This window comes from Moschus berezovskii, chromosome 2 (assembly GCF_049115385.1).
Source record: "Moschus berezovskii isolate FMDL1 chromosome 2, NW_MosBer_1.0, whole genome shotgun sequence".
Taxonomy (NCBI): domain Eukaryota; kingdom Metazoa; phylum Chordata; class Mammalia; order Artiodactyla; family Moschidae; genus Moschus; species Moschus berezovskii.
Window position 1 is genome coordinate 7,897,424 of NC_142461.1, and position 27,220 is coordinate 7,924,643.

At 47.7% G+C, this 27,220-nt stretch overlaps 1 protein-coding gene across 2 annotated transcripts in view; it reads left to right on the top strand.

Moving 5' to 3' along the window:
- Nucleotides 1-2,176: 2,176 nt before the first annotated feature.
- Nucleotides 2,177-27,220, top strand: part of NCMAP (non-compact myelin associated protein) — a 54,186-nt gene continuing 29,142 nt past the window's right edge. The window contains exon 1 of one of the 2 annotated variants that reach the window (XM_055398012.2): nt 2,177-2,252. The gene's annotated coding sequence lies outside the window, so the exon portion shown is untranslated. The remainder of the gene's footprint in view (nt 2,253-27,220) is intronic. The other variant, XM_055398014.2, reaches the window with a different exon arrangement.

Sequence of the window (27,220 nt, forward strand, 5' to 3'; positions counted from 1 at the left end):
TCGGTGAAAAAGTAGAATCACAGGCTGCTCTGACTTCCCATGTCCTGGGGCTACTCTGGCCTTCTGAGATGGACAGCATCCTGCCTATGGAACATATCTCTTGTCTCAATAAACCTGCTTTCACTTAAAAAAAAAAAGTAGAATGATAGAATTACACTTCTTTTTAAATTGAAGTATAGTTGATGTATCAATATAAGTTACAGGTGTAAAACATAGTGATTCACAGAACTTCACGTCTTAATCAATCCTTTTTAATAAACATCACCAGTTTCCTATGAAAACACAGTGGTTCTCTCTTAGTTCTCAGTCAACTTGGGAGGAAGTTATCAAGGCTTTGACAGCATCTCATAGGCACCAGTGGCAAAGTAATAGGCCCCAAACCAAACACTTTCTAGAAATAATTTGAAAACACAATGGGGAAACCTGACTGTACTCCTGGTTCTGTCATTCCCCTGCTGTGTGACTGTGGGCAACTCACCTCTGCTTCCTGGGCCTCAGTTTCCTGTTTGTAAGCGGGGAATCCCCTAAGATCTCTTCTCCTTTTCTGTAAATATTGATTGAGGGCCCATTGTGCATCCATAATAGAGTGCTAGGCTTCATGGATCCAGCCACAAACCAGCCTGATGTAGGAGACTGCCAGATTCTACAGGGCAGAGTTTTTGACACTCGCCAGCTGGCAAACCTCCCATGTAACATTCTGTGATTGGCCAGACCCCAACCTCCCCCAAACCCTTCAGTCAGATGAGCATAATCCCAATTTATTTATTTATTTGGCCTCACCATGCAGCTTGGAGATCTCAGTTCCCAGACCAGGAATGGAACACATGCTCCTTGCAGTGGAAGCATGGAGTCCCAACCACTGTACCACCAGGGACTTCCCCACACAATCCAACTTTAAAGACAGTTCTACAGGTACAGAGGCTGCAGTCCATGGGGTCGCTAAGGGTCGAACACGACTGAGAGACTTCAGTTTCATTTTTCACTTTCATGCATGGGAGATGGAAATGGCAACCCAATCCAATGTTCTTGCCTGGAGAATCCCAGGGACGGGGGAGCCTGGTGGGCTGCCGTCTATGGGGTCGCACAGAGTCGGACACAACTGAAGTGACTTAGCAGCAGCAGCAGCATACAGGTACAACCACTACAGAGAATAGTATGGAGGTTCCTTAAAAAACGAAAAACGGAACTACCATACGATCCCGCAATTGCACTTGTAGGCATAAACTCAGAGAAAATCATATTTTGAAAAGGTACCTGCACCCCAGTGTTCATTGTAGCACCATTTACAACAGCCAGGACACGGAAGCAACCTAAACGTCCATAACAGAGGAGTGGATAAAGACATGGTTCATATATTGCTCAGCCATTAAAAAAGAAAAGAACAAAATTAATGCCATTTGCAGCAACATGGATGGACCTAGAGACTGTCATACTGAGTGAAGTCAGACTCAGAAAGACAAATATCATATGATTCAGCTTAATGTGTAATCTAAAAAAGGATACAAATGAACTTATTTACAAACCACAAGTAGGGTCACAGATGCAGAGAACACACCAGGGGATGGGGGAGTGGAGAGGGGTAAATTGGGAGATTGGAATTGACACATGCACACTACTGTATATACAATAGATGACACTAGTATAGTTAAAGAGACGACTAATGAGAATCCATTCTATAGAATAGGGAACTCTACTCAATACTCTGTAATGGCCTATATTCCAAAAGAATCTAAATAAAGGGCGGGTATATCTATGTGTAATTGATTCACTTGGCTATATAAGTAAAACTAACACAACTTTGTAAATCAACTATACTCCAATAAAAAAAAATTTTAAGGCTACAGATATTTTTTTTTTTTTTTTAAAGACACCTAACAAACTCCCTGCAGTTCACATCTAGCTAGCCTGGCATATTTGTAAAGCTCCTTCTCCCTTTAGGCCCTGGCTGCAGTGGCCTTGGTGGACCGAGGGGCTGGGGGTGGGCGAACTGGAACCCCAAGAAGGACCTGGGCCGGGAGAAGCGCGAGGACGCGGCGGGGAAGCGCCGCCCAGCCAGTGCCCCGAGCCTGGCGCCCCTGGGGCGGCCCCCAGGCCAGGGACCGAGGGGGCAACGGGGCCCCTCCCGGGATCACCTGCGCGCGATGGGGCGGGGCCGGGGGCGGGATCCCGGGGCGGCCGGAGCCGGGGCGGCTTCTGCGGCGCTGGCGGGAGGCGGAGCGGGCGGCGGCCGGTGCGCGGGGCTCCCCCAGCAGGTAGGAGGCGCGGGAAGCGGGGAACCCCGAGTCTCCGGGGGCACGGGCGGGCCGGCTCGGGCGCGGCGGGCCACAGTCCACCTGCCCGCCTCGATCCTCGGAGGGGAGCCGGGAGAGGGGAGGTGAGGGGTCCCCAAGTCCCACCCACCCCCGCTCCCCCTTCGTGGGAGGAAGTGCCTGGGGTCAGCGCCCGAGTGGAGAGGGAGGTCGGTTTTCTTCTTCGGGCTTTGGAAATGGGGATGGGGCACGCGTCGCAAGCTCGACCCTCGCGGAGAAGCCTGCATTTGGGGCGTGTTATTCCGAGCATCCGGCAGGCGAGTCGTTTCCTTGTCCCACCTCCCTCACTAAGCCTTTGGCGGGGGGACCGAGACTCCCCGGAAGAAAAGAGACCCGCCAGCCAGGAGGTAGTAGAGATTTTAAATCCCTCAGGACCTCTGTTGGCTTCATCTGTGAAATGGGCGTCTGGAAGGGTCGGCCCTGTGCGGAGGCCCCTCTTGGAGGAGGATCTGCAATGAAAACCCACAGCTAGGAGGAAGAACCCAGGGTTCTAGTTCAGATCAGCCAACTCAGCAGCTCCGGAGAAAGGAGGCTGGGACACGTTCTGTGGTCTGGGTACCTGTCAGGAGGAGGACATGAGTGTGTCATATACTAGGCGGGCTTCGAAGGATCTAGGAATCCCTCTAGACTGGGAGGCGGGTCGGGAAGTTTCCCTGGAGGAAGTGGGATTGAGTGGCGCTAGTGGTGAAGAATCCGCCTGCCAGTGCAGGAGCTGCGGGAGACATAGGTTAAGTCGCTGCATGGAGAAGATCCCCTGGAGAAGACTGCCTGGGAAATCCCGGAGACGGAGGCGCCTGGCAGGCTACAGTCCGTGGGGTCACAAAGAGTCAGACACGAATGAGTGATAAAACAACAGCGACAAATAAAACAAGCGTAGTTGCTAAAGAGCTGCTGCTTTGCAGTCGGTCAGCCTGGGCGCTGGAATCCCTGCTCTGCCCCTTGCTGCAGACGCCAAGTCGCTTCAGTTGTGTCTGACTCTGTGCGACCCCATAGACGGCAGCCCACCAGGCTCCCGCGTTCCTCGGATTCTCCAGGCAAGAACACTGCGAGTGGGTTGCCATTTCCTTCTCCAACTTTGCCCCTTAGGCAGCCGATCAGTCTTGGGCAGGACTTTGCATTTCTCTGTGGTTTGCTTTACTCTGTAAACAAGGCAATTTCCTTGACAGATTGTCAGGTAGTCCATATAAAGTGCTTACGACAAGGTCAGTATGTTATAGGCACTCAGTAAAAATGAGCTATTAATTTCCACCAGAGTGTAGCTTCTTGGGGTCAGGGGCCATGTCTTTTGGTTCATCATTATATGGTGCCCCATAGACAGAGGAGCCTGGAGGGCTTCAGTCCCTGGGGTCACAAAAGAGCCGGACACAACTTAGAGACTAAACAACAACAAAAAACAGTAGGTCTCACCGCACATTTGTTGAATGAATGAATGATGAGTGAGTATGTAGTACCACAGTTGGCGTGTGGCAAGTAGTCAATAAATAGTGAATTTAGAGATGGCCAGACCCTGACAGATGGGTGTGGATAGGAGTCAGTGGCCTGGGTGGATGGAGCAGTGTAACAGATTAAGATAAGCCCAAAGCCACAGATTTGGGGCACCCCTTCTTGAGGGGGGCAAGGGAGTAACATGATAAGCTCAGCCAGAGCACAGAGTAGGGGATGGCACACAGAATGCTGGAATCCTGACCTCGCGGCCACATGGAAGTAGACGGAGCAGCTGGAACTCTAGGTAGGTCAGATGCCTTTGTCAGATCCTCTAAGTGTCCATCCCCAAGTTGCAGGGGTCAGGGGTGCCAAGAGACAGCAAAGGACGGCGGGTGCCTGATGAGAACGGAAGATGAAACGGGAGAGGGGCTCCCGCGGCCCCGTCGTGGCAGTGGGACCTTCCTCACCTGGCCCTGCTGTCTCCCGGCTGCTGGTGAGGTAGCTGAAGGGGGCAGTGTGGGGCCAGGTGGGCCGACCCCCGGGTGTGTGTGCTGAGCCAGGCTCTTGGGGAGCTGGGCCAGGGGATCGTGCTGGGTCTCTGGGGAAATCTACTCCAGTGGAATCAAAGCTCATCCCCACAGCCGGTTCCCATGTCCTTCATCTCCTCCTATGGACTGTGGCCACTGCCACCTCAGGCCGGGAGGGAGCTGTGTCCTCAAGGTGGAACCACTCTTAGCCAAGTGAGGAGCCTACAGCCTGTCTGACGTCCTGGCAAGCAGCCTGTTGAGGGTTCCATCTCCCTGCCGTGACTGGGAAAGCCGAGATCTGAAGTGGAGGTGAGAGATTTGGGCAAACACATCAAGAGGACACGGGAGGCACTGTGTCTCTCTAAAGAGCCAAGCTCAACGCATTTCCTCTTCGCTCTTTCCATAATTGTTCATAATCAGTTGATATCTGTGTTTTCCACTGACTTGTCAACTCAGGGAGTAAGGCCTGCCTGCTTTCTCACCATATCCCCACCTACAACAGTGCCCCGCACATAGCAGGCATTCAGTGAATGTCTGTGGAATACATGAACCCAGGCTGAGGACTGGGGCTCTTGGCTTTGAGAGGAGAGCTTTGATTCTCCAGGGAGAGCATCTCTTTACAAAAGTGATATAGACACCCCCAACCACCACCCTCATCTCCCATCCAATCCCCACCCCCTAGCTTGAAAGGCATGTCCCCCATCACGTGTTCTGAGCCTATGCCTTCTCTCCTGCCACCATCAGGGTCTTTTCTCAGGGAAGAATCCCCTGCTGGTAGAATTTACACCTCAGGGACAGGCCTGGACACTGTGCTGCTTCTCCCAGCCTGATACTCAGCCCCTAAAGACCCCCTAGGCTCTGAGAAGAGGAAACCAACATCCAGTCTGATCACTATCCTGCAGGATCACAAGGTATAGGAGCTACAGTTCAGTTCAGTTCAGTAGCTCAGTCGTGTCCGACTCTTTGTGACCCCATGGACTGAAGCACGCTGGGCCTCCCTGTCCATCACCAACTCCCGGAGACTACTCAAACTCATGTCCACTGAGTCATTGATGCCATCCAACCATTTCATCCTCTGTTGTCCCCTTCTCCTCCCACCTTTCCAAGCATCAGGGTCTTTTCAAATGAGTCAGTTCTTCACATCAGGTGGCCAAAGTATTTGAGTTTCAGTTTCAGCATCAGTCCTTCTGATGAATATTCAGGACTGATTTTCTTTAGGTTGGACTGGTTGGATCTCCTTGAAGTTCAAGGGACTCTCAAGAGTCTTCTCCAACACCACAATTCAAAAGCATCAGTTCTTCAGTGCTCAGCTTTCTTTATAGTCCAGCTCTCACATCCATACATGACTACTGGAAAAACCATAGCTTTGACTGGACAGACCTTTGTTGGCAAAGTAATGTCTCTGCTTTTTAATATGCTGTCTAGGTTGGTCATAACTTTTCTTCCAAAGAGCAAGCATCTTTTAATTTCATGGTTGCAGTCACCATCTGCAGTGATTTGGGAGCCCAAAAAGATAAAGTCTGTCACTGTTTCCACTGTTTCCCCATCTATTTGCAATGAAGTGATGGGAACAGATGCCATAATCTTAGTTTTCTGAATGTTGAGATTTAGGCCAACTTTTTCACTCTCCTCTTTCACTTTCATCAAAAGGCTTTTTAGTTCCTCTTCACTTTCTGCCATAAGGGTGGTGTCATCTGCATATCTGAGGTTATTGATATTTCTCCCAGCAATCTTGATTCCAGCTTGTGCTTCTTCCAGCCCAGCATTTCTCGTGATGTACTCTGCATATAAGTTAAATAAGCAGGGTGACAGTATTCAGCCTTGACATACTCCTTTTCCTATGTGGAACCAGTCTGTTGTTCCATGTCCAGTTCTAACTGTTGTTTCTTGACCTGCATACAGATTTCTCAGGAGGCTGGTCAGGTGGTCTGGTATGCCCATCTCTTTCAGAATTTTCCACATTTTGTTGTGATCCACACAGTCAAAGGCTTTGGCATAGTCAATAAAGCAGAAGTAGATGCTACAGGAACCCTTAAACGTAGTAGAGGGCTCCTTCAGGTGAGGAAACTGGAGTCCAGAAAGGATGAGATACACCCCGTTGAAGCACTGTTAGGGGAGACCTCAAGTCTCCTTATCCAAGTGCCTTGTCATCACAGTGATCTGGGAGATTCTCTGGGAATATGAATACTACAACACTTCCCTTTTCTTTCCAGTCTTCCATAAAATAGAATGGAAGGTTAAAAAAGGAAAGGTAAAGTGAATTTTAAGTTGCCCAGTAAGCCCTTTTAATTAAAAAGAAGAAAAGAAAACCCTCATATATATTGAAAATAAAGACCCCAAATTATATATGTTCAATTTACTTTTTAAAAGATATATGTTTGATATTGGAGAAAACTAATCCAAAGTAGGAACCTCTCTAACCTGGGCCAGGTATCACTGGCCAAGCAGTGCCTGTGCTGGGGTGTGCCCTGCAGGCTGCCATGCCAGGGCCTCTGCAGGCGGCCCAGAATCAGTGGTGGGTTTGTTTCTCCTGGACCACCTCCAAGCACAGAGCGCACTGCCCTATCGGTTTCTGCATCTCCATCCATCCGGCCTCCTGATGCAGTCATTGGCGTCTGGGTTTCTGACATCCCACTCTTTGCTTCGGGATCTGGCAGGGTGGATCCTGCTTTGTCTTCTTGCAAAGGAGTTCCTAATCAGGGCAATAGGTCCTCCACGGGCAGGAGGAGGCAGGAAGGTAGAAGGGGACCCAGCCAAGGCCAGAGCCTGCCAGTCAGCAAGTCTCCGTGGACTCCTCAGCAGGGTTGGGTGTCAGTACAGTTGAGGGGCAGGACCAGAGCGTGGCAGCTGGGCTGGAACCTCTTCTGTGGTTTGAAGCTCCCAGGGGTGGTGGCTACAGTTTGGCCTAAGCAAGGAAAAGGGGGTGTGCTGATCTCTAAAGACAGGAGACGCCTGTTCTTCAGCCAGCTTCCAGGCCTGTGGTGAGGGGCCTCCTGCCTGGGCTGGACACTCCTGAGCAGTTGGGGCCCTCAGCAGGGCTGCCAGGTCCTATGGTACCCAGTGGGTGGTTCGAGGAGGTGGAGGGGGCGGTGTTGGAAGCTCCTGGCATGTCAGGGTCCGTGCAGACCCTGGACGGCCAGGGCAGCCTCAGCCAGCAGGGAGGATGGGGTGCAGAGCGGGGAGGGAGGCCTCGGTTTTCAAGCTGTGGGATTTCGTTCAAGCCACATCACCTCCCTGAGCCTCGGTTTCCCAGTTTATTAAAGGGGACGCTATCCAAGGCCCTCACGTATAAAGATGAGTTTCCCTTGCCCTTCAGAGAAGCTTGTGTCTTGGTACCTATTGAGTCAGCTGTTCGGGCCAACAAGCATCAGGGTGTTTCGGTTCTCCCACAGTTCACTCATCACTCATTCATTCACTAAGTCACTCACTCATTCGTCGAGACTAACACCTGCCTCTGGCCTGTGCTGAAAGTTCAGAGATACCTCTTTTTCCTGCTGTATGTCTGGTTTCTTGCGGAGCCCCCAGCGCACGGGACCTGGCTTTCTGCAGCTTCCATCTGCTCCTCCACCAGGGATCATCTCTCTCAGTCTGCTGTGCAATAAAAAGCAATAGTGTGGGACTTCCCTGGTGGTCCAGTGGTGACTTAACCCATTCCAGGGGGAATGGGTTTGATCCCCGGTTGGGGAACTAAGTTCCCACATGCTGCACCGCATGGCCGAAAAATAAGTAAAAATAAATGAATAAAAAATTTAAAATGCAATTGTGTAACTTGTTCCCCCAGCTGCTATCCCTGATCCCCTAACTCTCCTTCAGATATTCCTAAGGTTTTAGCCTTCAGATCTCAGAGGGAAATAAATGGTTAATGGTTAATGGTTAATGCCTGCTTGCTTTGGGTTTGCTGGGGCCCACACAGCACTAAATGCTCCACATGTCTCAGTCCCTTTCCCACCCACGGCAGCCCAGGAAGTGAGTAGTTTTCCCTCACTCCCTGCTGAGGTTCACAGAGGGCTGGTGGTCACAGAGCTAACCGGGGACGCCATTTTGCCTTCGTGGGCCCCTTCCTCCATAAAAAATATTGTTATATTAATAACTGTCTGTTCCGTTCCGTCGCTCAGTCATGTCTGACTCTTTGCGGCCCCATGGACTGTAGCCTACCAGGCTTCTCGTCCATGGGATTCTCCAGGCAAGAATACTGTAGTGGGTTACCATTTCCTTCTCCAGGGGATTTTCCTGACCCAGGGATTGAACCCGGGTCTCCCACATTGGAGGCAGACGCTTTAACCTCTGAGCCACCAGGGAAGCACATTAAAACGTTTTCTTCCTCCTAAAAGTTCCTGTTTTCTTCTGATATTGAAAGAAATAAGAAACATTTTTTTTGTGAGCCCCCAAAAGTCTTGTGAGCCCTCGGCACTTGGTCTCTGGGGACCTGGAGAGATGCAGGCCCTGAGTCCAGGCAGAAGCAAGGCTGGGATTCCAGGCAGTCCTAACCTCCTCCCTGTACTGCCCTTCAGCAATTAAGAAAAACAAAAACAAGAACAGGCAGGAAACCGCAGAAAAGGGACTGGTTACCCAAACTCCCAGTGCCTATGGCGGCATCAGCGGCTCTTTCTGGAAATGGACACTTCGTTCATTTCCTCACCTCCCCCCAGCTCCCACCCCCCTTTCTCACTATTTCTTGACCAAAACTTTTCCAAGAGCCAAGTCCACTCTGTCCTCCTTTGTGGAAACTGTAGATGCCCTGCGTTGGCCTTCTCTCCAGTCTCAGACCTTCATGGTAACTGGTTTGCCCAGAGGACAAAACAGGATTTATTGATTGTACAGAAGCAGCTCCATGTTCCTACCTAATCCCCAGAAACGATGTCATTGGGCATAGTAATAATAACAACTGCAATTCATATTTGTGAGAGCTCTCAAGTGTGCTGGGTATTTGCTAATCATTTGTAATCACTTGGCATGAACTGTCTCCTGAAAACCTGACCCTATGGGAGAGTGGGGGGAAAATGAGATATCTTGTCTGTCCTCCAGAAGAAAAGGTGGCAGAATGTGAATCTAGAATCACGGTTGATAAATTTAGTTATCTTTAATCATGTCAATTAAGAAAGGACTATTTTTATCATCTCCATTTTGCAGATGAAGAAACTGAGGCTTAGAAAGACTAAGTGAGATGCAGGAAAGACAGGACCAGGCTGGGGACGTTAGCAGGGAGCTGGGCTGAGTCTGTTAGTCTGTTGTCAGAGCATGAACCCCGTGAGGGCAGGGACCGCACCCCACGGTCTCCCCCTCATCTAGCAGTGCCTTGGTACGCACACTTTCAGTGTGGAGTGAGTGACTGACCTCTGCTCTGTTCTCTAAAGACACTTACCGGCTTTGGGCCCCTGCTCCTTGTCTTGGGACAGTCCCTGCCTCCTGTCCCTCTGGTGCAGAAGTTGGCAGCTACAGCCCTGGGGGAGTCTGTTGTTGTTTTAGTCATTAAGGCATGTCCGACTATTTTGTGACCCCATGGACTGCAACCCACCAGGCTCCTCGTCCGTGGGGTTTCCCAGGCAAGAATGCTGGAGTGGGTTGCTATTTCTTTCTCCAAGGAATCTTCCTGACCCAGGGATCGAATCTGAGTCTCCTGCATTGGCAGGCAAGTTCTTTACCACTGAGTCACCACAGAAGCCCTTGGAGCAGCTCAAAGCCCTCAAAGCTGAGATGAGGAATCAGTCAAAACAGACCAAGGCTCAGGTATTCACGTGCCCATCGATGCCCTTCCAACCCCTCCCCCCACCCCAGTCTGTAGAATCCCACCGAAGGAGTTGACCTCCTGCCAAGGCTGCTGCTCCCTGGAACTCAGAGATGAAGCCTGGCAGACACACAGGCAGCGTGCCAACCAGAAAAGAGTGGCTGATGGAGTCTGACAGAATGTGGTCCACTGGAGAAGGGAATGGCAAACCACTTCAGTATTCTTGCCTTGAGAACCCCATGAACAGTATGAAAATGCAAAGTGATAGGATACCGAATAAGGAACTCCCCAGGTCGGTAGGGGCCCAATATGCTACTGGAGATCAGTCGAGAAATAACTCCAGAAAGAATGAAGGGATGGAACCAAAGCTAAAACAATACCCAGTTGTGAATGTGACTGGTGATAGAAGCAAGGTCCAATGCTGTAAAGACCAATATTGCATAGGAACCTGGAATGTTAGGTCCATGAATCAAGGCAAATTGGAAGCGGTCAAACAGGAGATGACAAGAGTGAACGTCGACATTCTAGGAATCAGTGAACTAAAATGGACTGGAATGGGTGAATTTAACTCAGATGACCATTATATCTACTACTGTGGGCAGGAATCCCTTAGAAGAAATGGAGTAGCCATCATGGTCAACAAAAGAGTCCGAAATGCAGTACTTGGATGCAATCTCAAAAACAACAGAATGATCTCTGTTCGTTTCCAAGGCAAACCATTCAATATTACAGTAATCCAAGCCTATGCCCCAACCAGTAACGATGAAGAAGCCGAAGTTGAATGGTTCTGTGAAGACCTACAAGACCTTTTAGAACTAACACCCAAAAAAGATGTCCTTTACATTATAGGGGACTGGAATGCAAAAGTAGGAAATGAAGAAACACCTGGAGTAACAGGCAAATTTGGCCTTGGAGTACGGAATGAAGCAGAGCAAAGGCTAATAGAGTTTTGCCAAGAGAATGCATTGGTCATAGCAAACACCCTCTTCCAACAACACAAGTGAAGATTCTACACATGGACATCACCAGATGGTCAACACCGAAATCAGACTGATTATATTCTTTGCAGCCAAAGATGGAGAAGCTGTATACAGTTAGCAAAAACAAGACCAGGAGCTGACTGTGGCTCAGATCATGAACTCCTTATTGCCAAATTCAGACTGAAATTGAAGAAAGTAGGGAAAACTACTAGACCATTCAGATATGACCTAAATAAAATCCCTTATGAGTATACAGGGGAAGTGAGAAATAGATTTAAGGGACTAGATCTGATAGAGTGCCTGATGAACTCTGGACGGAGGTTCGTGACATTGTACAGGAGACAGGGATCAAGACCATCCCCATGGAAAAAAAATGCAGAAAAGCAAAATGGCTGTCTGGGGAGGCCTTAGAAATAGCTGAGAAAAGAAGAGAAGCGAAAAGCAAAGGAGAAAAGGAAAGATATAAGCATCTGAATGCAGAGTTCCAAAGAATAGCCAGGAGAGATAAGAAAGACTTCCTCAGCGATCAATGCACAGAAATAAAGGAAAACAACAGAATGGGAAAGACTAGAGATCTCTTCCGGAGAAGGCAATGGCAAGCCACTCCAGTACTCTTGCCTAGAAAATCCCATGGACAGAGGAACCTGGTGGGCTACAGTCCATGGGGTTGCTACTAGTCGGACAAGACTGAGCAACTTCACTTTCACTTTTCACTTTCACACATTGGAGAAGGAAATGGCAACCCACTCCAGTGTTCTTGCCTGGAGAATCCCAGGGATGGAGGAGCCTGGTGGGCTGCCGTCTATGGGGTCGCACAGAGTCAGACATGACTGAAGCGACTTAGTGGCAGCACCAGCAGCAGCAGAGATCTCTTCAAGAAAATTAGAGATCCCAAGGGAACATTTCATGCAAAGATGGGCTCAATAAAGGACAGAAATGGTAGGGACCTAACAGAAGCAGAAGATATTAAGAAGAGGTGGCAAGAACACAGAAGAACTGTACAGAAAAGATCGTCATGACCAAGATAATCACGATGGTGTGATCACTCACCTAGAGCTAGACATCTTGGAATGTGAAGTCAAGTGGGCCTTAGAAAGCATCACAACGAACAAAGCTAGTGGAGATGATGGAATTCCAGTTGAACTATTTCAAATCCTGAAAGATGATGCTGTGAAAGTGCTGCACTCAACATGCCAGCAAATGTGGAAAACTCAGCAGTGGCCACAGGACTGGAAAAGGTGTTTTCATTCCAATCCCAAAGAAAGGCAATGCCAAAGAATGCTCAAACTACTGCACAGTTGCACTCATCTCACACACTAGTAAAGTCATGCTCAAAATTCTCTAAGCCAGGTTTCAGCAATATGTGAACCATGAACTTCCAGATGTTCAAGCTGGTTTTAGAAAAGGCAGAGGAACCAGAGATCAAATTGCCAACATCTGTTGGATCATGGAAAAAGCAAGAGAGTTCCAGAAAAACATCTATTTCTGCTTCATTGACTATGCCAAAGCCTTTGACTGTGTGGATCACAATAAACTGTGGAACATTCTGAAAGAGATGGGAGTCCCAGACCACCTAACCTGCCTCTTGAAAAACCTATATGCAGGTCAGGAAGCAACAGTTAGAACTGGACATGGAACAACAGACTGGTTCCAAATAGGAAAAGGAGTACGTCAAGGTTGTATATTGTCACCCTGCTTATTTAACTTATATGCAGAGTACATCATGAGGAACGCTGGGCTGGAAGAAGCACAAGCTGGAATCAAGATTGCCAGAAATATCAATAACCTCAGATATGCAGATGACACCACCCTTATGGCAGAAGTGAAGAGGAACTAAAAGGCCTCTTGATGAAAGTGAAAAAGGAGAGTGAAAATGTTGGCTTAAAGCTCAACATTCAGAAAACTAAGATCATGGCATCTGGTCCCATCACTTCATGGGAAACAGATGGGGAAACAGTGGAAAGAGTGACAGACATTATTTTTGGGGGCTTCAAAATCACTGCAGATGTTGATTGCAGCCATGAAATTAAAAGACACTTACTCCTTGGAAGGAAAGTTATGACCAACCTAGATAGCATATTAAAAAGCAGAGACATTCCTTTGCCAACCAAGGTCCGTCTAGTCAAGGCTATGGTTTTTCCCGTGGTCATGTATGGATGTGAGAGTTGGACTGTGAAGAAAGCTGAGTGCCGAAGAATTGATGCTTTTGAACTGTGGTGTTGGAGAAGACTCTTGAGAGTCCCTTGGACTGCAAGGAGATCCAGCCAGTCCATTCTAAAAGAGATCAGTCCTGGGTATTCATTGGAAGGACTGATGCTGAAGCTGAAACTCCAATACTTTGGCCACCTCATGCAAAGAGTTGACTTATTGGAAAAGACTTTGATGCTGGGAGGGATTGGGGGCAGGAGGAGAAGGGGACGACAGAGGATGAGAAGGCTGGATCACATCGCTGACTCAATGGACATGAGTTTGAGTGAACTCCGGGAGTTGGTGGTGGACAGGGAGGCCTGGCGTGCTGCGATTCATGGGGTCGCAAAGAGTTGGACATGACTGAGTGACTGAACTGAACTGAGGGACTCTTTGTCTCTCTGCCCCCGGGCTCATTTTTTTTTTCCCTAGTGCCTCTGGCAATCTGCAGGGCACATTACCAGGCTGAGAACAAGTACCCCCAGGGGAACTTGAATTCACTCACCAATATAAATAGATACCTAAGAAGTACAACAACTGTTATAAAAGATAGTAAATCAAGCAGCATATGCCATCTGAAGCAGAATGATTGAAGTAGATGGACCAAGATTTTGAAGTGAAGCATGATAATTTCATTAATACTTAAAAAGATAAAGGAAGACCTTTGTAGAATAATACAAGGATAAGAAGTGATAGACAACCAGAGCACAAGATTAGCTATGAAACTTACCATTGTTGTTGGCTAGTTGCTAAGTGGTGTCCCACTCTTTTGCTACCCCATGGACTACAGCCCCCCAGCGTCCTCTGTCAGTGGGATTTTCTAGGCAAGAAGACTGGAATGGGTTGCCATTTCCTCCTCCAGGGGGTCTTCCTGACCCAAGGATCAAACTGTGATGCCTGCTTGGCAGGCAGATTCTTTACCCCTGAGCCATCAGGGAAGCCCATGAAAGATATACTATTTAAAATAAAGGACACAATCTGGCAGAAGTCCTTGCCTCCCCTCTACTTAGCCTCAGGTCAGAAGCGCCACAGAGGAAGGTGCTCTGTTCTCACATTCCGTAAACAGAACAGAGCCGTGCAATCCAGCTGGACCCTGTGTCCCAGCGATGAAAGAGACAATGCCATCTCTCATCCTGTTCCTCTCTCCACCTCTTTATTCAGAAATGCTTTACATTGCCTCATTATACGTTTTGGGCCAATATGGCTGTCAAATCAATTCTGAATCAGGCTGTGGTACAAAAGAAAATAAATTCGTAGTGAAAAAAAAAAAAAAGACACAATAGATGGTTAAAATATCAGGTTGGATACCATTAAATTAACATTTCCCAGGTGGTGCTAGTGGTAAAGAGCCTGCCTGCCAATGCAGGAGACATAAGAGACGTACATGGGTTAGATCCCTTGGTCAGGAAGGTTCCCCGGAGGAAGGCATGCAACCACACCAATATTCCCCTAGAGAATCCCATCGACAGAGAATCCTGGCCAGGCTATGGTCCATAGGGTCACAAAGAGTCGGACACAACTGAAGTGACTTAGCACGCATGCATGTAGTAAAGAGGAAAATCAGATTGAGAACTGTCTCAGAAGGAAGCAGGAAAAAATAAAGAGATAACAATGAAAAAGAAAATTAAAGAGAGACGGAGAGTAGAAGTAGGTGTCCTGAAAGGAGAGAAGACGAAAAATGGAGAATAAGGAAGAACTGAAGGACTAATAGAGATTAATGTTCCAGGATTAAAGGAAAGTGAATGAAATCAGACTGAAAGGACGCATGGAGTCGCCAACAGCAGAAAAATCCACACAAAATACCGTGATAAAATTGAAAATCTGAAGGACAAAGTGGAAAGGCAGAAATAGCCTCCCTTACAAAGCGCCAAGATTTAGACTGATGTTATAAATCTCAATAACAACACTTGATTAAGTCAAAGAATAATGTTATTATAAGAATTGAAAGAAGACAACCCTTTCAATCCAGAATTTTAAAGGCAGCCAAATCATCATTCAAACATGAGGTCATACTAAAAATATTCTTAGACAAATAAAGCCTCAGAAGGTGGAATACACAAAGACCCACATTGAAAATACTCTGAAGAAACTACTTAAATAATAAAAGAAACAAACCCAGGAGCTGCTGCAGGAGCTGTTGGAAATCAGGGTGTTTAAGTCTGGGGTCAATGCAAGAAACAGAAATAGAACTCAGCATTTTTGGTAGGAAGGGATTTTATGCACCCAATTCTTTAAAAATATTGGAAAGGCTGGAGGCTTCCAAAATACTGCACACTGGAGAGTTCTAGCACCTGCCATAGTCAGGAAGGTGAAGGAATCACGAAACTTCGTGAAACTACTGAATTTAAGGATACATGACCATGGTCATGTGATCCAGGGATACAGATGCTGGTCTGCTATAATTACCTGGATTGTGAATCTCAGAGTCTGGCTACAACACCCACTCCATTTTTTAAACAGAAGACCTGCCTAGGGCCCAGACACTTTGGGAGTAACACTGTCCAGCTAGAATGACATTGATCTGTTTCATCTAATTTGTTTTGTTGCTTTCTATTGATGGCAGGTTTTCCATTTTCAGAAACAATAGAACATTTCTGTTTACAGGTTATTTTTTAATGTTTTAAAAGGAAAGTCGGTCCGGGGATCTCACGCCATCATGATTGGTGCAAACCATTATTATAAGTAGTCAGAGGTGGAAGAGGTGTCCTGGGGAGGAGAAGACAGTCGGGTGTCATGACTGAGGAAGGTTTTGATTGGGGTAGCACTGGGAAGACGGCACTGGAGAAAAGGCCAATTTGCTGATTATCTGTCCCTGTGTAACCAACTGCTCCAAGACTTTGTGGCTTGATGGTTCTATAGGTTGAGCGGACTCAGTGGAGAGGTCCTCACTTGGGGTCTGACACGTGGTTTGTGCCTGACATTCACATCTCAAGGCTCAGCTGGTCTGGGTGTCTATGGTGGCTCATTCACGTGGCAGCTTACTGACACATGGCTGTCAGTTGGGAGTACAGCTGGGGCTGTCAACTAGCACTTCTACCCATGGCCTCTGCACATGCCTGGGGCTTCTCAGAGTATGTCAACTGGGTTGCAAGAAGGAGCAAGCATTCTGAGAGGCAGGAAGCAGAAGCCTCCCCGAAGGGCTTTAACCCCAACAGCCAGTGTCGCTTCTGCCATATCCTAGTGGTCCCAGCAGTCATGGGGCCCACCTAGATGCAAGGGAGTGGAGAAACAGACTCCATCTCTTCAGTGGGGAGACACTCTGCAGGTAGTAATAGCTTTCCAGTGTGGGAGGCACGCTGGGGCATGGGGGAGTTTAAGGAGACAGGAAGGCACTCATTCCCTGCCTAGGGTTGAGAAGAAAGGGAGGAGACAGGTGCTGGTGGATAAAACTGGAAAAGGTTCATGGAAGACTTTGGTTGATAAGACAAAGAATGATGGCTTTATTCTGTGACCAGCCAGAAGTAGATGGATGGTACTGGAATAAAAGAGAGACACCATGCAGAAGGCCAAGGTCTCAGCAATTTTTTCTCCAACAAAGGATCCCTAGGGAAGACAGCTAGTACCTTCTGTTCCTTTATAGTAGAATATCCCAGCAGCATGAAGGAGTGGAAACTACACACACACACACACACACACACTGCCCTCAATCCACTAAGCACTTGTTAGACAGTTATTGTATGGCAAGTGCATGGCCAGACCAGGCACTGTGGAAATAAGTCTACGATTCATAAACCACTGGGCTATCCTGCAAATCCTGGTGTTTCTACATTCATTCTATGGCTTCCAGTTCTCCTCTTGGACTCCTCATGGACCCAAAATCTTTTGCTAGGACAATGAAAAGGCAAAAAGATAGGAAACTGAAAGATGAACTCCCCAGGTCGGTAGGTGCCCAATATGCTATTGGAGATCAGTGGAGAAATAACTCCAGAAAGAATGAAGAGACAGAGCCAAGCAAAAACAACACCCAGTTGAGGATGTGACCGGTGATAGAAGTAAAGTCCGATGCTGTAAAGAGCAATATTGCGTAGAAACCTGGAATGTTAGGTCCATGAATCAAGGCAAATTGGAAGTGGTCAAACAGGAGTTGGCAAGAGTGAACATCGACATTTTAGGAATCAGTGAACTAAAATGGACTGGAATGGATGAATTTAATTCAGATGATCATTATATCTACTACTGTGGGCAGGAATCCCTTAGAAGAAATGGAGTAGCCCTCACAGTCAACAAAAGAGTCCGAAATGCAGTACTTGGATGCAATCTCAAAAACGACAGAATGATCTCTTCATTTCCAGGGAAAACCATTCAGTATCACAGTAATCCAAGTCTATGCCCCAACCAGTAATTCTGAAAAAGCTGAAGTTGAACGGTTCTATGAAGACCTACAAGACCTTCTAGAACTAACACCCAAAAAAGATGTCCTTTTCATTAGAGGGGACTGGAATGCAAAAATAGGAAGTCAAGAGACACCTGGAGTAACAGGCAAATTTGGCTTTGGAGTACAAAACGAAGCGGGTCAAAGGCTAACAGAGTTTTGCCAAGAGAACACAATGGTCATAGCAAACACCCTCTTCCAACAACATAAGAGAAGATTCTACACATGGACATCACCAGATGGTCAATACTGATTTTGGATTGATTATATTTTTGCAGCCAAAAATGGAGAAGCTCTATACAGTCAGCAAAAACAAGACCAGGAGATGACTGTGGCTCAGATCGTGAACTCCTTATTGCCAAATTCAGACTTAAATTGAAGAAAGTAGGGAAAACCACTAGACTATTCAGGTATGACCTAAATCAAATCCCTTACGATTTTACAGTGGAAGTGACATATAGATTCAAGGGATTAGATCTGATAGACAGAGTGCCTAAAGAACTATGGACAGAGGTTTGTGACATTGTACAGGAGACAGGGATCAAGACCATCCCCAAGAAAAAGAAATGTAAAACGTCAAAATGGTTGTCTGAGGAGGCCTTAGAAATAGCTGAGAAAAGAAGAGAAGCAAAAGGCAAAGGACAAAAGGAAAGATACCCATCTGAATGCAGAGTTCCAGAGAACAGCAAGTTGATATAAGAAAGCCTTCCTCACCAATCAATGCAAAGAAATAGAGGAAAACAATAGAATGGGAAAGACTAGAGATCTCTTCAAGAAAATTAGAGATATCAAGGAAACATTTCATGCAAAGATGGGCACAGTAAAGGACAGAAATGGTAGGGACCTAACAGAAACAGAAGATGTTAAAAAGAGGTGGCAATAATACACAGAAGAACTGTACAAAAAACATCTTCATGATCCAGATAACCACGATGGTGTGATCACTCACCTAGAGCCAGACATCCTGGAATGCAAAGTCAAGTGGGCCTTAGGAAGCATCACTATGAACAAAGCTAGTGGAGGTGATGGAATTCCAGCTGAGCTACTTCAAATCCGAAAAGATGATGCTGTGAAAGTGCTGTACTCATTATGCCAGCAAATGTGGAAAACTCAGCAGTGGCCACAGGACTGGAAAAGGTCAGTTTTCATTCCAATCCCAAAGAAAGGCAATGCCAAAGAATGTTCAAACTACCACACAATTGCACTCATCTCACACACTAGCAAAGTAATGCTCAAAATTCTCCAAGCCAGGCTTCAACAGTACGTGAACTGTGACCTTCCAGGTGTTCAAGCTGGTTTTAGAAAAGACAGAGGAACCAGAGATCAAATTGCCAACATCTGTTGGATCATTGAAAAAGCAAGAGAATTATAGAAAAACATCTACTTCTGCTTTATTGACTATGCCAAAGCCTTTGACTGTGTGGATCACAATGAACTGTGTAAAATTCTGAAAGAGATAGGAATACCAGATCACCTGACCTGCCTCTTGAGAAACCTATATGCAGGTCAGGAAGCAACAGTTAGAACTGGACATGGAACAACAGACTGGTTCCAAATAGGAAAAGGAGTACGTCAAGGCTGTATATTGTCACCCTGCTTATTTAACTTATATGCAGAGTACATCATGAGAAACGCTGGGCTGGATGAAGCACAACCTGGAATCAAGATTGCTGGGAGAAATATCAATTACCTCAGATATGCAGATGACACCACCCTTATGGCAGAGAGTGAAGAAGAACTAAAGAGTCTCTTGATGAAAGTGAAAGAGGGAGAGTGAAAAAGTTGGCCTAAATTTCAGCATTCAGAAAACTAAGATCATGGCATCTGGTCCTATCACTTCATGGCAAATAGATGGGGAAACAGTGAGAGACTTTATTTTGGGGGGCTCCAAAATCACTGCAGATGGTGACGGCAGCCATAAATGAAAAGATGCTGTGTCCTTGGAAGAAAAGCTGTGACCAACCTAGACAGCATATTAAAAAGCAAAGACATTACTTTGTCAACAAAGGTCCTTCTGGTCAAAGCTATGGTTTCTCCAGTAGTCATGTATGGATGTGAGATTTGGACTATAAAGAAAGCTGAGCATCGAAGAATTGATGCTTTTGAACTGTGGTGCTGGAGAAGACTCTTGAGAGTCCCTTGGACTGCAAGGAGATCCAACCAGTCCATCCTAAGGGAAATCAGTCCTGAATATTCATTGGAAGGACTGATGCTGAAGCTGAAACTCCAAAACTTTGGCTACCTGAAGGGAAGAAATGACTCATTTGAAAAGACCCTGATGCTGGGAAAGATTGAAAGCGGGAGGAGAAGGGGACAATGGAGGATGAGATGGTTGGATGGCATCACTGACTCAGCGGAAATGAGTTTGAGTAGACTCCGGGAGTTGGTGATGGACAGGGAAGCCTGGCGTGCTGCAGTCCATGGGGTCGCAAAGAGTTGGACACGGCTGAGCAACTGAACTGAACTGAGGACAAGTGTCCTGAGTTTTGACTAAAAAATTGTGGTACAAGTGCAAGTACAATTATTTAGCCTTATTGTGTAAATAAGCCAGGCATCTGTGAGGGTTGGCATGTGTAAGTCATCTAGCAGTGCTTTTCAAGCCTCGAGGAGAGGTTTGTTGTTTCTCATTTGCTCAGTCGTGTCTGCCTTTTTGTGACCCCGTGGACGGCAGCACGCCAGTCTCCTCTGCCCTTCACTATCTCCCGGAGTTTGCTCAAATTCGTGTCCATTGGGTTGGTTATGTTATCTAACCACCTCATCCTCTGCGCCCCCTTCTCCTTTTGCCTTCAGTTTTTCCCGGCGTAAGGGTCTTTTCCAATGCATTGGCCTTCACATCAGGTGGCCAAAGTATTGGAGCTTCAGCCTGAGGCACAGTGGGTATTAATAAATACTAGTTTCCTCTTCCAGTGTCTGTCCAAAGTCTCCCCCGGATCTCAAGTAGGTCGATCTTTTCTGAGAATTCCCAGCACCTCATAGGTACTTTGCTTACAGCACTTATCACATGAAAGTGTTATAATTAGCAAACAGGTCTGTCTTCCCTTCTATTTTAGGAGCTCCTTAGGAAATGAATTCATGCACGCATAGAGGCTGCATGGAAGAGATGAGTCCGGTTATTATTAGCAATGATTATCTCATTTGATTATTGCAACCAGGAAAAAGGAATCACCAAGTCCAGTTTACAGATGAGGGAACAGGCTCAGAGAGGTTAAGTCACAAGCCTAAAGACACTCAGGTCAGAATTCAAGCCCATTGTTGTTCAATTATCAAGTCATGTCTGACTCTTTGCAACCCCATGGACTGCAGCGTGCCAAGCTTCCCTGTCCCTCACCCTCTTCCAGAGTTTGCCCAAGGTCATGTCCATTGCATCAGGGATGCCATCCAACCATCTCACCCTCTGTCTCCCTCTTCTCCTTCAAGCCCATGTCTAGCTCTAAACTCCCACCTCTGTCACCTTCACCACACCACATGTCACAGGAAGGGGAGGACTTTCCAGGAGAGGGACAAACCCTGTGGGGTCGTGGGGGACTCAGTAGTCCCAGAGAACCAAGGTTAGGGGTGTGTGGGTGCCAAGAGGGAATGGGGGAGGAGACAGGAGAGAGATGGGAAGGGCTTCGAATGCCGGGCCGGGGAGCAGGGAGAGGCTGGAAAGACCTGCCCGAGGGTCCCAGCATTCCCCAGATCACACCGTGATCTCTCCTCCCAGCTCACTAGTTGCCTGATGTCCACGTCCTCCCAGTCAGGACTGGGCCTGGAACACAGTCTCCTGACTCGCAGCCCTGAACTCACCTCCCCCAGCTTCCTCCCTGTCGTGGCCTCCCTTTCAGGCTGTGGTGTTTGCTCAGAGCCCAAGCCCGGGGCAGAGAGCAGAAAAATATTTATTTATGTCACCGCCAACCCTGCCTCCTGGAGGCCCCCGAGGGCTCCCTCACAGAGAAGTTCAGTTATATAACCCCAAGTTGACACAGCAGGAAGGAGAAGGACATAAACTAGAATTACTCATTTTTCCGCAGTCTCGGACATGCTTTGGATAACTTGACACTTTGGATACCTCTCTTCTTCCTCATCGTACTGACCTGGGGCCTCCAAGGGGAACTTGGTGGTTCTGAGTCAGCCGATTTTAGCCTCAATTCGGGTGAGCCTGGGGCTTTGAGGAGACCTTCCTAGAGGCTGGGGAAGGGAGAGAAATGAGATCTCAAAGGACTGCTTTATTCCAAGCACTCTGCCCGGGGCTTTATATTCATAACCTCATTTTTGCCTCAGGAAGAAGGTCCTGTTTATTGCCTCCATTTTGCGGGAAAGGGATGGAGGCGCAGAGAGGTTAAGTAACTTCCCAAAGGGCACTCAGCTGGGCCAGGTCAGGAGCTCTGAGGCTCTTAGTTTTCAAACAGCTCACGTGCAATCTGTGACATAGTGATTCTTGAGAGAGTGAAGTGTGCTAGCATCTTCCTGTGCAGGAAATTCTTCCGTAGCTTAATCCCCGAACACCCCTCACATTCAGTCTCCATTCTGACCTTCCCTGAACACTCAGCTCCGCTGTGCTGGGGCCCTCACAGCCCCGCCCCGCTCGCTGCCCCAACGCCCTCCCCAGTCTCATGCTTCCCTTTCTGAAGTGTTCATCCTCACCCCATCTCCCAGTCTTCACGCCCACTGTTCTTCCCAGCTACACTGTCCCTCCCCCTTTCTCCACCTGACAAAATCCTAGCAAAATAATAATAATAATGCACCTTCATAGAGCAGAAGGTGTGGAGTGGAGCAGTTAAAAGAAGGAACTCTGAAAAGAGTTAAAAGAATGAAACGCCAGCTAGTTTCATCACTTTTGCTGGCTGTGTGACCTCAGGCAAGCTAGTTAACCTTTCTGCACTACAGTTTCTTCACTTGTGAGATGGAGATAGTGATGCCCAGCTGACCTGGAAGAAGGAGAAAAAATGGGATGAAATGAGTTCTAAAAATAAACAGGATACAAATAAAAGCTTCTTTGTTAATTTCTTAGAAAAGTTATTGGCACAGAGTAAGTGATCAAATGCCCTTTCTGATGGTCAACCCTTTGAAATGTGGAGCAGACTCTGAAGTCGGGTTGCTTGAGTTCACATCCCACCTCAGTTCAGTGACCTTAGACCGGTTAGTTAATCTCTCTGGGCCGTGGTTTCCTCTGTAAAAAAATTTCAGCAGCAATGTGCTTTCTACTTAGGGTGGATGAGACAGTCAAATAGACTTAAAGTGCCCAGAGGATTTGGCACTTAGTGTCAGGTGGGTTCAGATACAGATCTCAAAGCCCTTATTTAATCAAACCCTTGTTTAATGTTAATTAAACCCTTGTTTGGCTTCCCTGGTGGCTCAGATGGTAAAGAATCTGCCTGCCATGAAGGAGACCCAGGTTTGATCCCTAGGTTGGGAAGATCTCCTGGAGAATGAAATGGCAACCCACTCCAGTATTCTTGCCTGGAGAATTCCATGGACAAAGCAGTCCATGGGGTCGCAGAGTCGGACACGACTGAGTGACTAATGCTTGATTAATGACCATGCAGCTTGCCCTTTTCTCTTGTCCCCTGCTCAGCACCGTCTCCCACACTGAGCTCCGTAGCATTCACGGCCCGTCTGTGTCTCAGTGTCACATTACTGGTGGCCACTTGTGCACCCTCACAGCACTAGGGGTTTAATAACTGCTGGCTGAACCAAAGCATCTAGCAAGGACCAAGCACAGGTCACAGGGCTTGAGTCTTCCCACCACAAGTGGCATAGCCAAAGAAAGAAGGGGAAAAAAGAACGGATGAATAAGCTCATGTGGGTAGGAGAGGCAGCAGAGAAAGGACAGAGTATACATAAGTGTTGTTCAGTACATTATGAGCCACATACGTAATTTTAAATGTGGCCACATTAAAAAAGTAAAAAGAAACAGATTAAATTTTGATAATATATTTTATTTGACCCAACATATGTGAAGGGCCTATGACTCATTGGGAAAGACTGAAGGCAAAAGGAGAAAGGGGTGACAGAGGATGAGATGGTTAGACAGCATCACCGACTCAGTGGACATGAATTTGAGCAAACTCCGGGAGATACTGGAGGACACAGGAGCCTGGCGTGCGCAGTCCATGGGGTCCAAAGCGTGGGACATGACTTAGCGACTGAATAGCAACAATTCCAATATTATCAAACATCTAATCAATATTTGTCTAACTTACTAAGATAAGCAAGATACAAATTATTTAGCTCTTTTATTATGTGCTAAGTCTTTGAGGCCCCACAGGTATGTTACACGTACAACACATCTCAATTCAGACCAGCCACATTTCAAGGACTCCATAGGCACCTGAAGCCAGTAGTTACCACATTTTTGAGCGTGGGTCTACATGCTGAGGGGTTTGGATTTCATTCATCTTAGCTGGTGAGATGTCACTCAAGGTCTAGGCAGAGGTGGCCAGGGTCAGATTTGTTTCTAGAAAGCTTGCTCTCTGGGGTGGCTGTGAAGCTGGTGCTTTTTGTTTTTTGTTTTTCTTTTATCCTGGTTGTACTGTGTGGCATGTAGGATCTCAGATCCTTGACCAGGGATCAAACCCGTGCCCCCTGCATTGGGAGCAAAGAGTCTTAACCTCTGGACCGCCAGGGAGGTCCCTTCAGTTCAGTTCAGTCGCTCAGTCATGTCCGACTCTTGGCGACCCCATGAATCACAGCACGCCAGGCCTCCCTGTCTATCACCAACTCCCGGAGTTCACTCGAACTCATGTCCATCAAGTTGGTGATGCCATCCAGCCATCTCATTCTCTGTCGTCCCCTTCTCCTCCTGCCCCCAATCCTTCCCAGCATCTGACTCTTTTCCAGTGAGTCAACTCGTCGCATGAGGTGGCCAAAGTATTGCAGTTTCAGCTTTAGCATCAGTCCTTCCAATGAACACCCAGGATTGATCTCCTTTAGAATGGACTGGTTGGATCTCCTTGCAGTCCAAGGGACTCTCAAGAGTCTTCTCCAACACCACAGTTCAAAAGCATCAGTTCTTCAGCGGTCAGCTTTCTTCACAGTCCAACTCTCACATCCAAACATGACCACTAGAAAAACCATAGCCTTGACTAGACGGACCTTTGTTGGCAAAGTAATGTCTCTGCTTTTTAATATACTGTTTAGATTGGTCATAACTTTACTTCCAAGGAGTAAGCATCTTTTAATTTCATGGCTGCAATCAGCATCTGCAGTGATTTTGGAGCCCAAAAAAATAAAGTCTGACACTGTTTCCACTGTTTCCCCATCTATTTCCCATGAAGTGATGGGACCAGATGCCATGATCTTTGTTTTCTGAATGTTGAGCTTCAAGCCAACCTTTTCACTCTCCTTTTTCACTTTCATCAAGAGGCTTTTTAGTTCCTCTTCACTTTCTGCCATAAAGGTGGTGTCATCTGCATATCTGAGGTTATTGATATTTCTCCCGGCAATCTTGATTCCAGCTTGTGCTTCTTCCAGCCCAGCGTTCCTCATGATGTACTCTGCATGTAAGTTAAATAAGCAGGGTGACAATATACAGCCTTGATGTACTCCTTTTCCTATTTGGAACCAGTCTGTTGTTCCATGTACAGTTCTGACTGTTGCTTCCCGACCTGCATACAGGTTTCTCAAGAGGCAGGTCAGGTGGTCTGGTAGTCCTTAGCTGATGTTTTTTGAGTGGAGTGGGCCCTCTGCAAGCTGTCTGCTCTGGGTAGAAAGGTCACACTCAGGGCATGCCCCATTCCCCTGGATGCGCTGTGACGGTGGAGACAGGCGCCTGCTCCCAGCAGAGACCCCCCTCCTCTGGCGAACGTCAGGGCCGGAGCCCCCAGCCTGCAATCCTCCTGGGTGACTCTGAGCTCCTCTTTCAGGGGCGGTGCTTCCTGAACAGCACGGGATCTGCCGCGGTGTGTGCGGAAACGGGTGTGACCCTCCATAGTTCTGCTGCTGCTGCTGCTAAGTCACTTCAGTCGTGTCCGACTCTGTGTGACCCCATAGACGGAAGCCCACCAGGCTCTCCCGTCCCTGGGATTCTCCAGGCAAGAACACTGGAGTGGGTTGCCATGTCCTTCTCCAATGTGTGAAAGTGAAAAGTGAAGTCGCTCAGTCGTGTCTGACCCTTAGCGACCCCACGGACTGCAGCCAACCAGGCTCCTCCATCCATGGGATTTTCTAGGCAACAGTACTGGAGTGGCTTGCCATTGCCTTCTCCGGCTCCATAGTTCAGTGAGCAGATAAAGTGCCTACAGGCATGTCTTGCAGGAGCCCCGCCTGGCAGAGTTTCTTGCCAGCTCAAGAAATCAACACGGAGGCAATAGCTGGCGCGCTGGCCCTGCCGCCTTCCCCTGCCCTGCCCACCGCCCCGGGAGGTGTCCCTGGCACACTCAACCCCTGACACTCCTCTCGCCCTTCCTGGCACTGCGCTCCTGCTCATTTTCGTATTTTCCTGGACCCCAGACGCACACTGCCGTGCCAGGTTCTGCACACCCTCCAAGCCTCTTCTACGTTCCTGTTGACTCTTAAAGATGGTGGGGTAGGTACTGGGAGGCCCCTGGTTTGGGAAGTTGAAGACTGGATCCTTACCCTGTTCTGTGACTTTGGGTGAATTGCTTGACCTGTCTGAGCCTCAGTTTCCCTGGGTATCAAGCAGAATGGATGCAGTGAGGGGTAAAGGAGATTATGAACGTGAAGCCCCAAGTACAGTGCTAGACACAGCTGCTGCTGCTGCTGAGTCACTCAGTCGTGTCCGACTCTGTGCGACTCAACAGACGGCAGCCCACCTGTCCCTGGGATTCCCCAGGAAAGAACACTGGAGTGGGTTGCCGTTTCCTTCTCCAATGCATGAAAGTGAAAAGTGAAAGTGAAGTCGCCCAGTCATGTCCGACTCTTAGTGACCCCATGGACTGTAGCCCACCAGGCTCCTCCATTCATGAGATTTTCCAGGCAAGAGTACTGGAGTGGGGTGCCATTGCCTTCTCTGGCTAGACATAGAGGTGGTCCCAAAAGGGAACAGTGGTGACCATGAGTTGTAAGTGCCCATCACCCCCAACCCCAGCTCCTTGAAAGCCAGGCTGACCTACACACCCAGGGCTTTTGGACTCTCCCTGCCGCCACACCTGCTGAGCTCCTGAGTTCCATCAGCCACGGGCAACAGGGCTCATATCACATTGAAACAAAGATAATGGCAAAAACGAATGCCCGTAGGCTCAGCTCTGGGGGGCGGGGGGTAGGTGTCAGTGACCCATTAGAACTGCTTCAGAGATGGCACTGGGGGCCCTTCCTGGGACAGGGCAGCCCTGCCAGGACCCTGACCCAATACCAGGCTGACTTACCCACTGGATAGACACAGGCCATCTAAATGTTTTAATTTCTCTTAAAATCGGGAGGGGGTTGGGAATACATTTTAGGGCAGAAGCAAATCTCACTTCAGAAAAAATAAAATGTTTTAAGCCCGTGAAACTTTATTACAGTGGAAACAGCCTGCAAAAGCCACACCGCAGCCCTGACCACATCTTCATTCATTCAACCGCATATCCTGGGCAGGGTACTTCTGGTGGTTCTTATTTGATCCTTATGATCTTGTCTGGCGGCACTCACATCATTTTTCTCCCTGAGATGAGGAAGATGAGGCTCCTGGAGGGTAAATAAGTTGCCCATAACTTAGATGTGACAGAGGTGGGATCTGAATGCAGGTCCACCTGAGTCCAAATGCTTTTCATCCC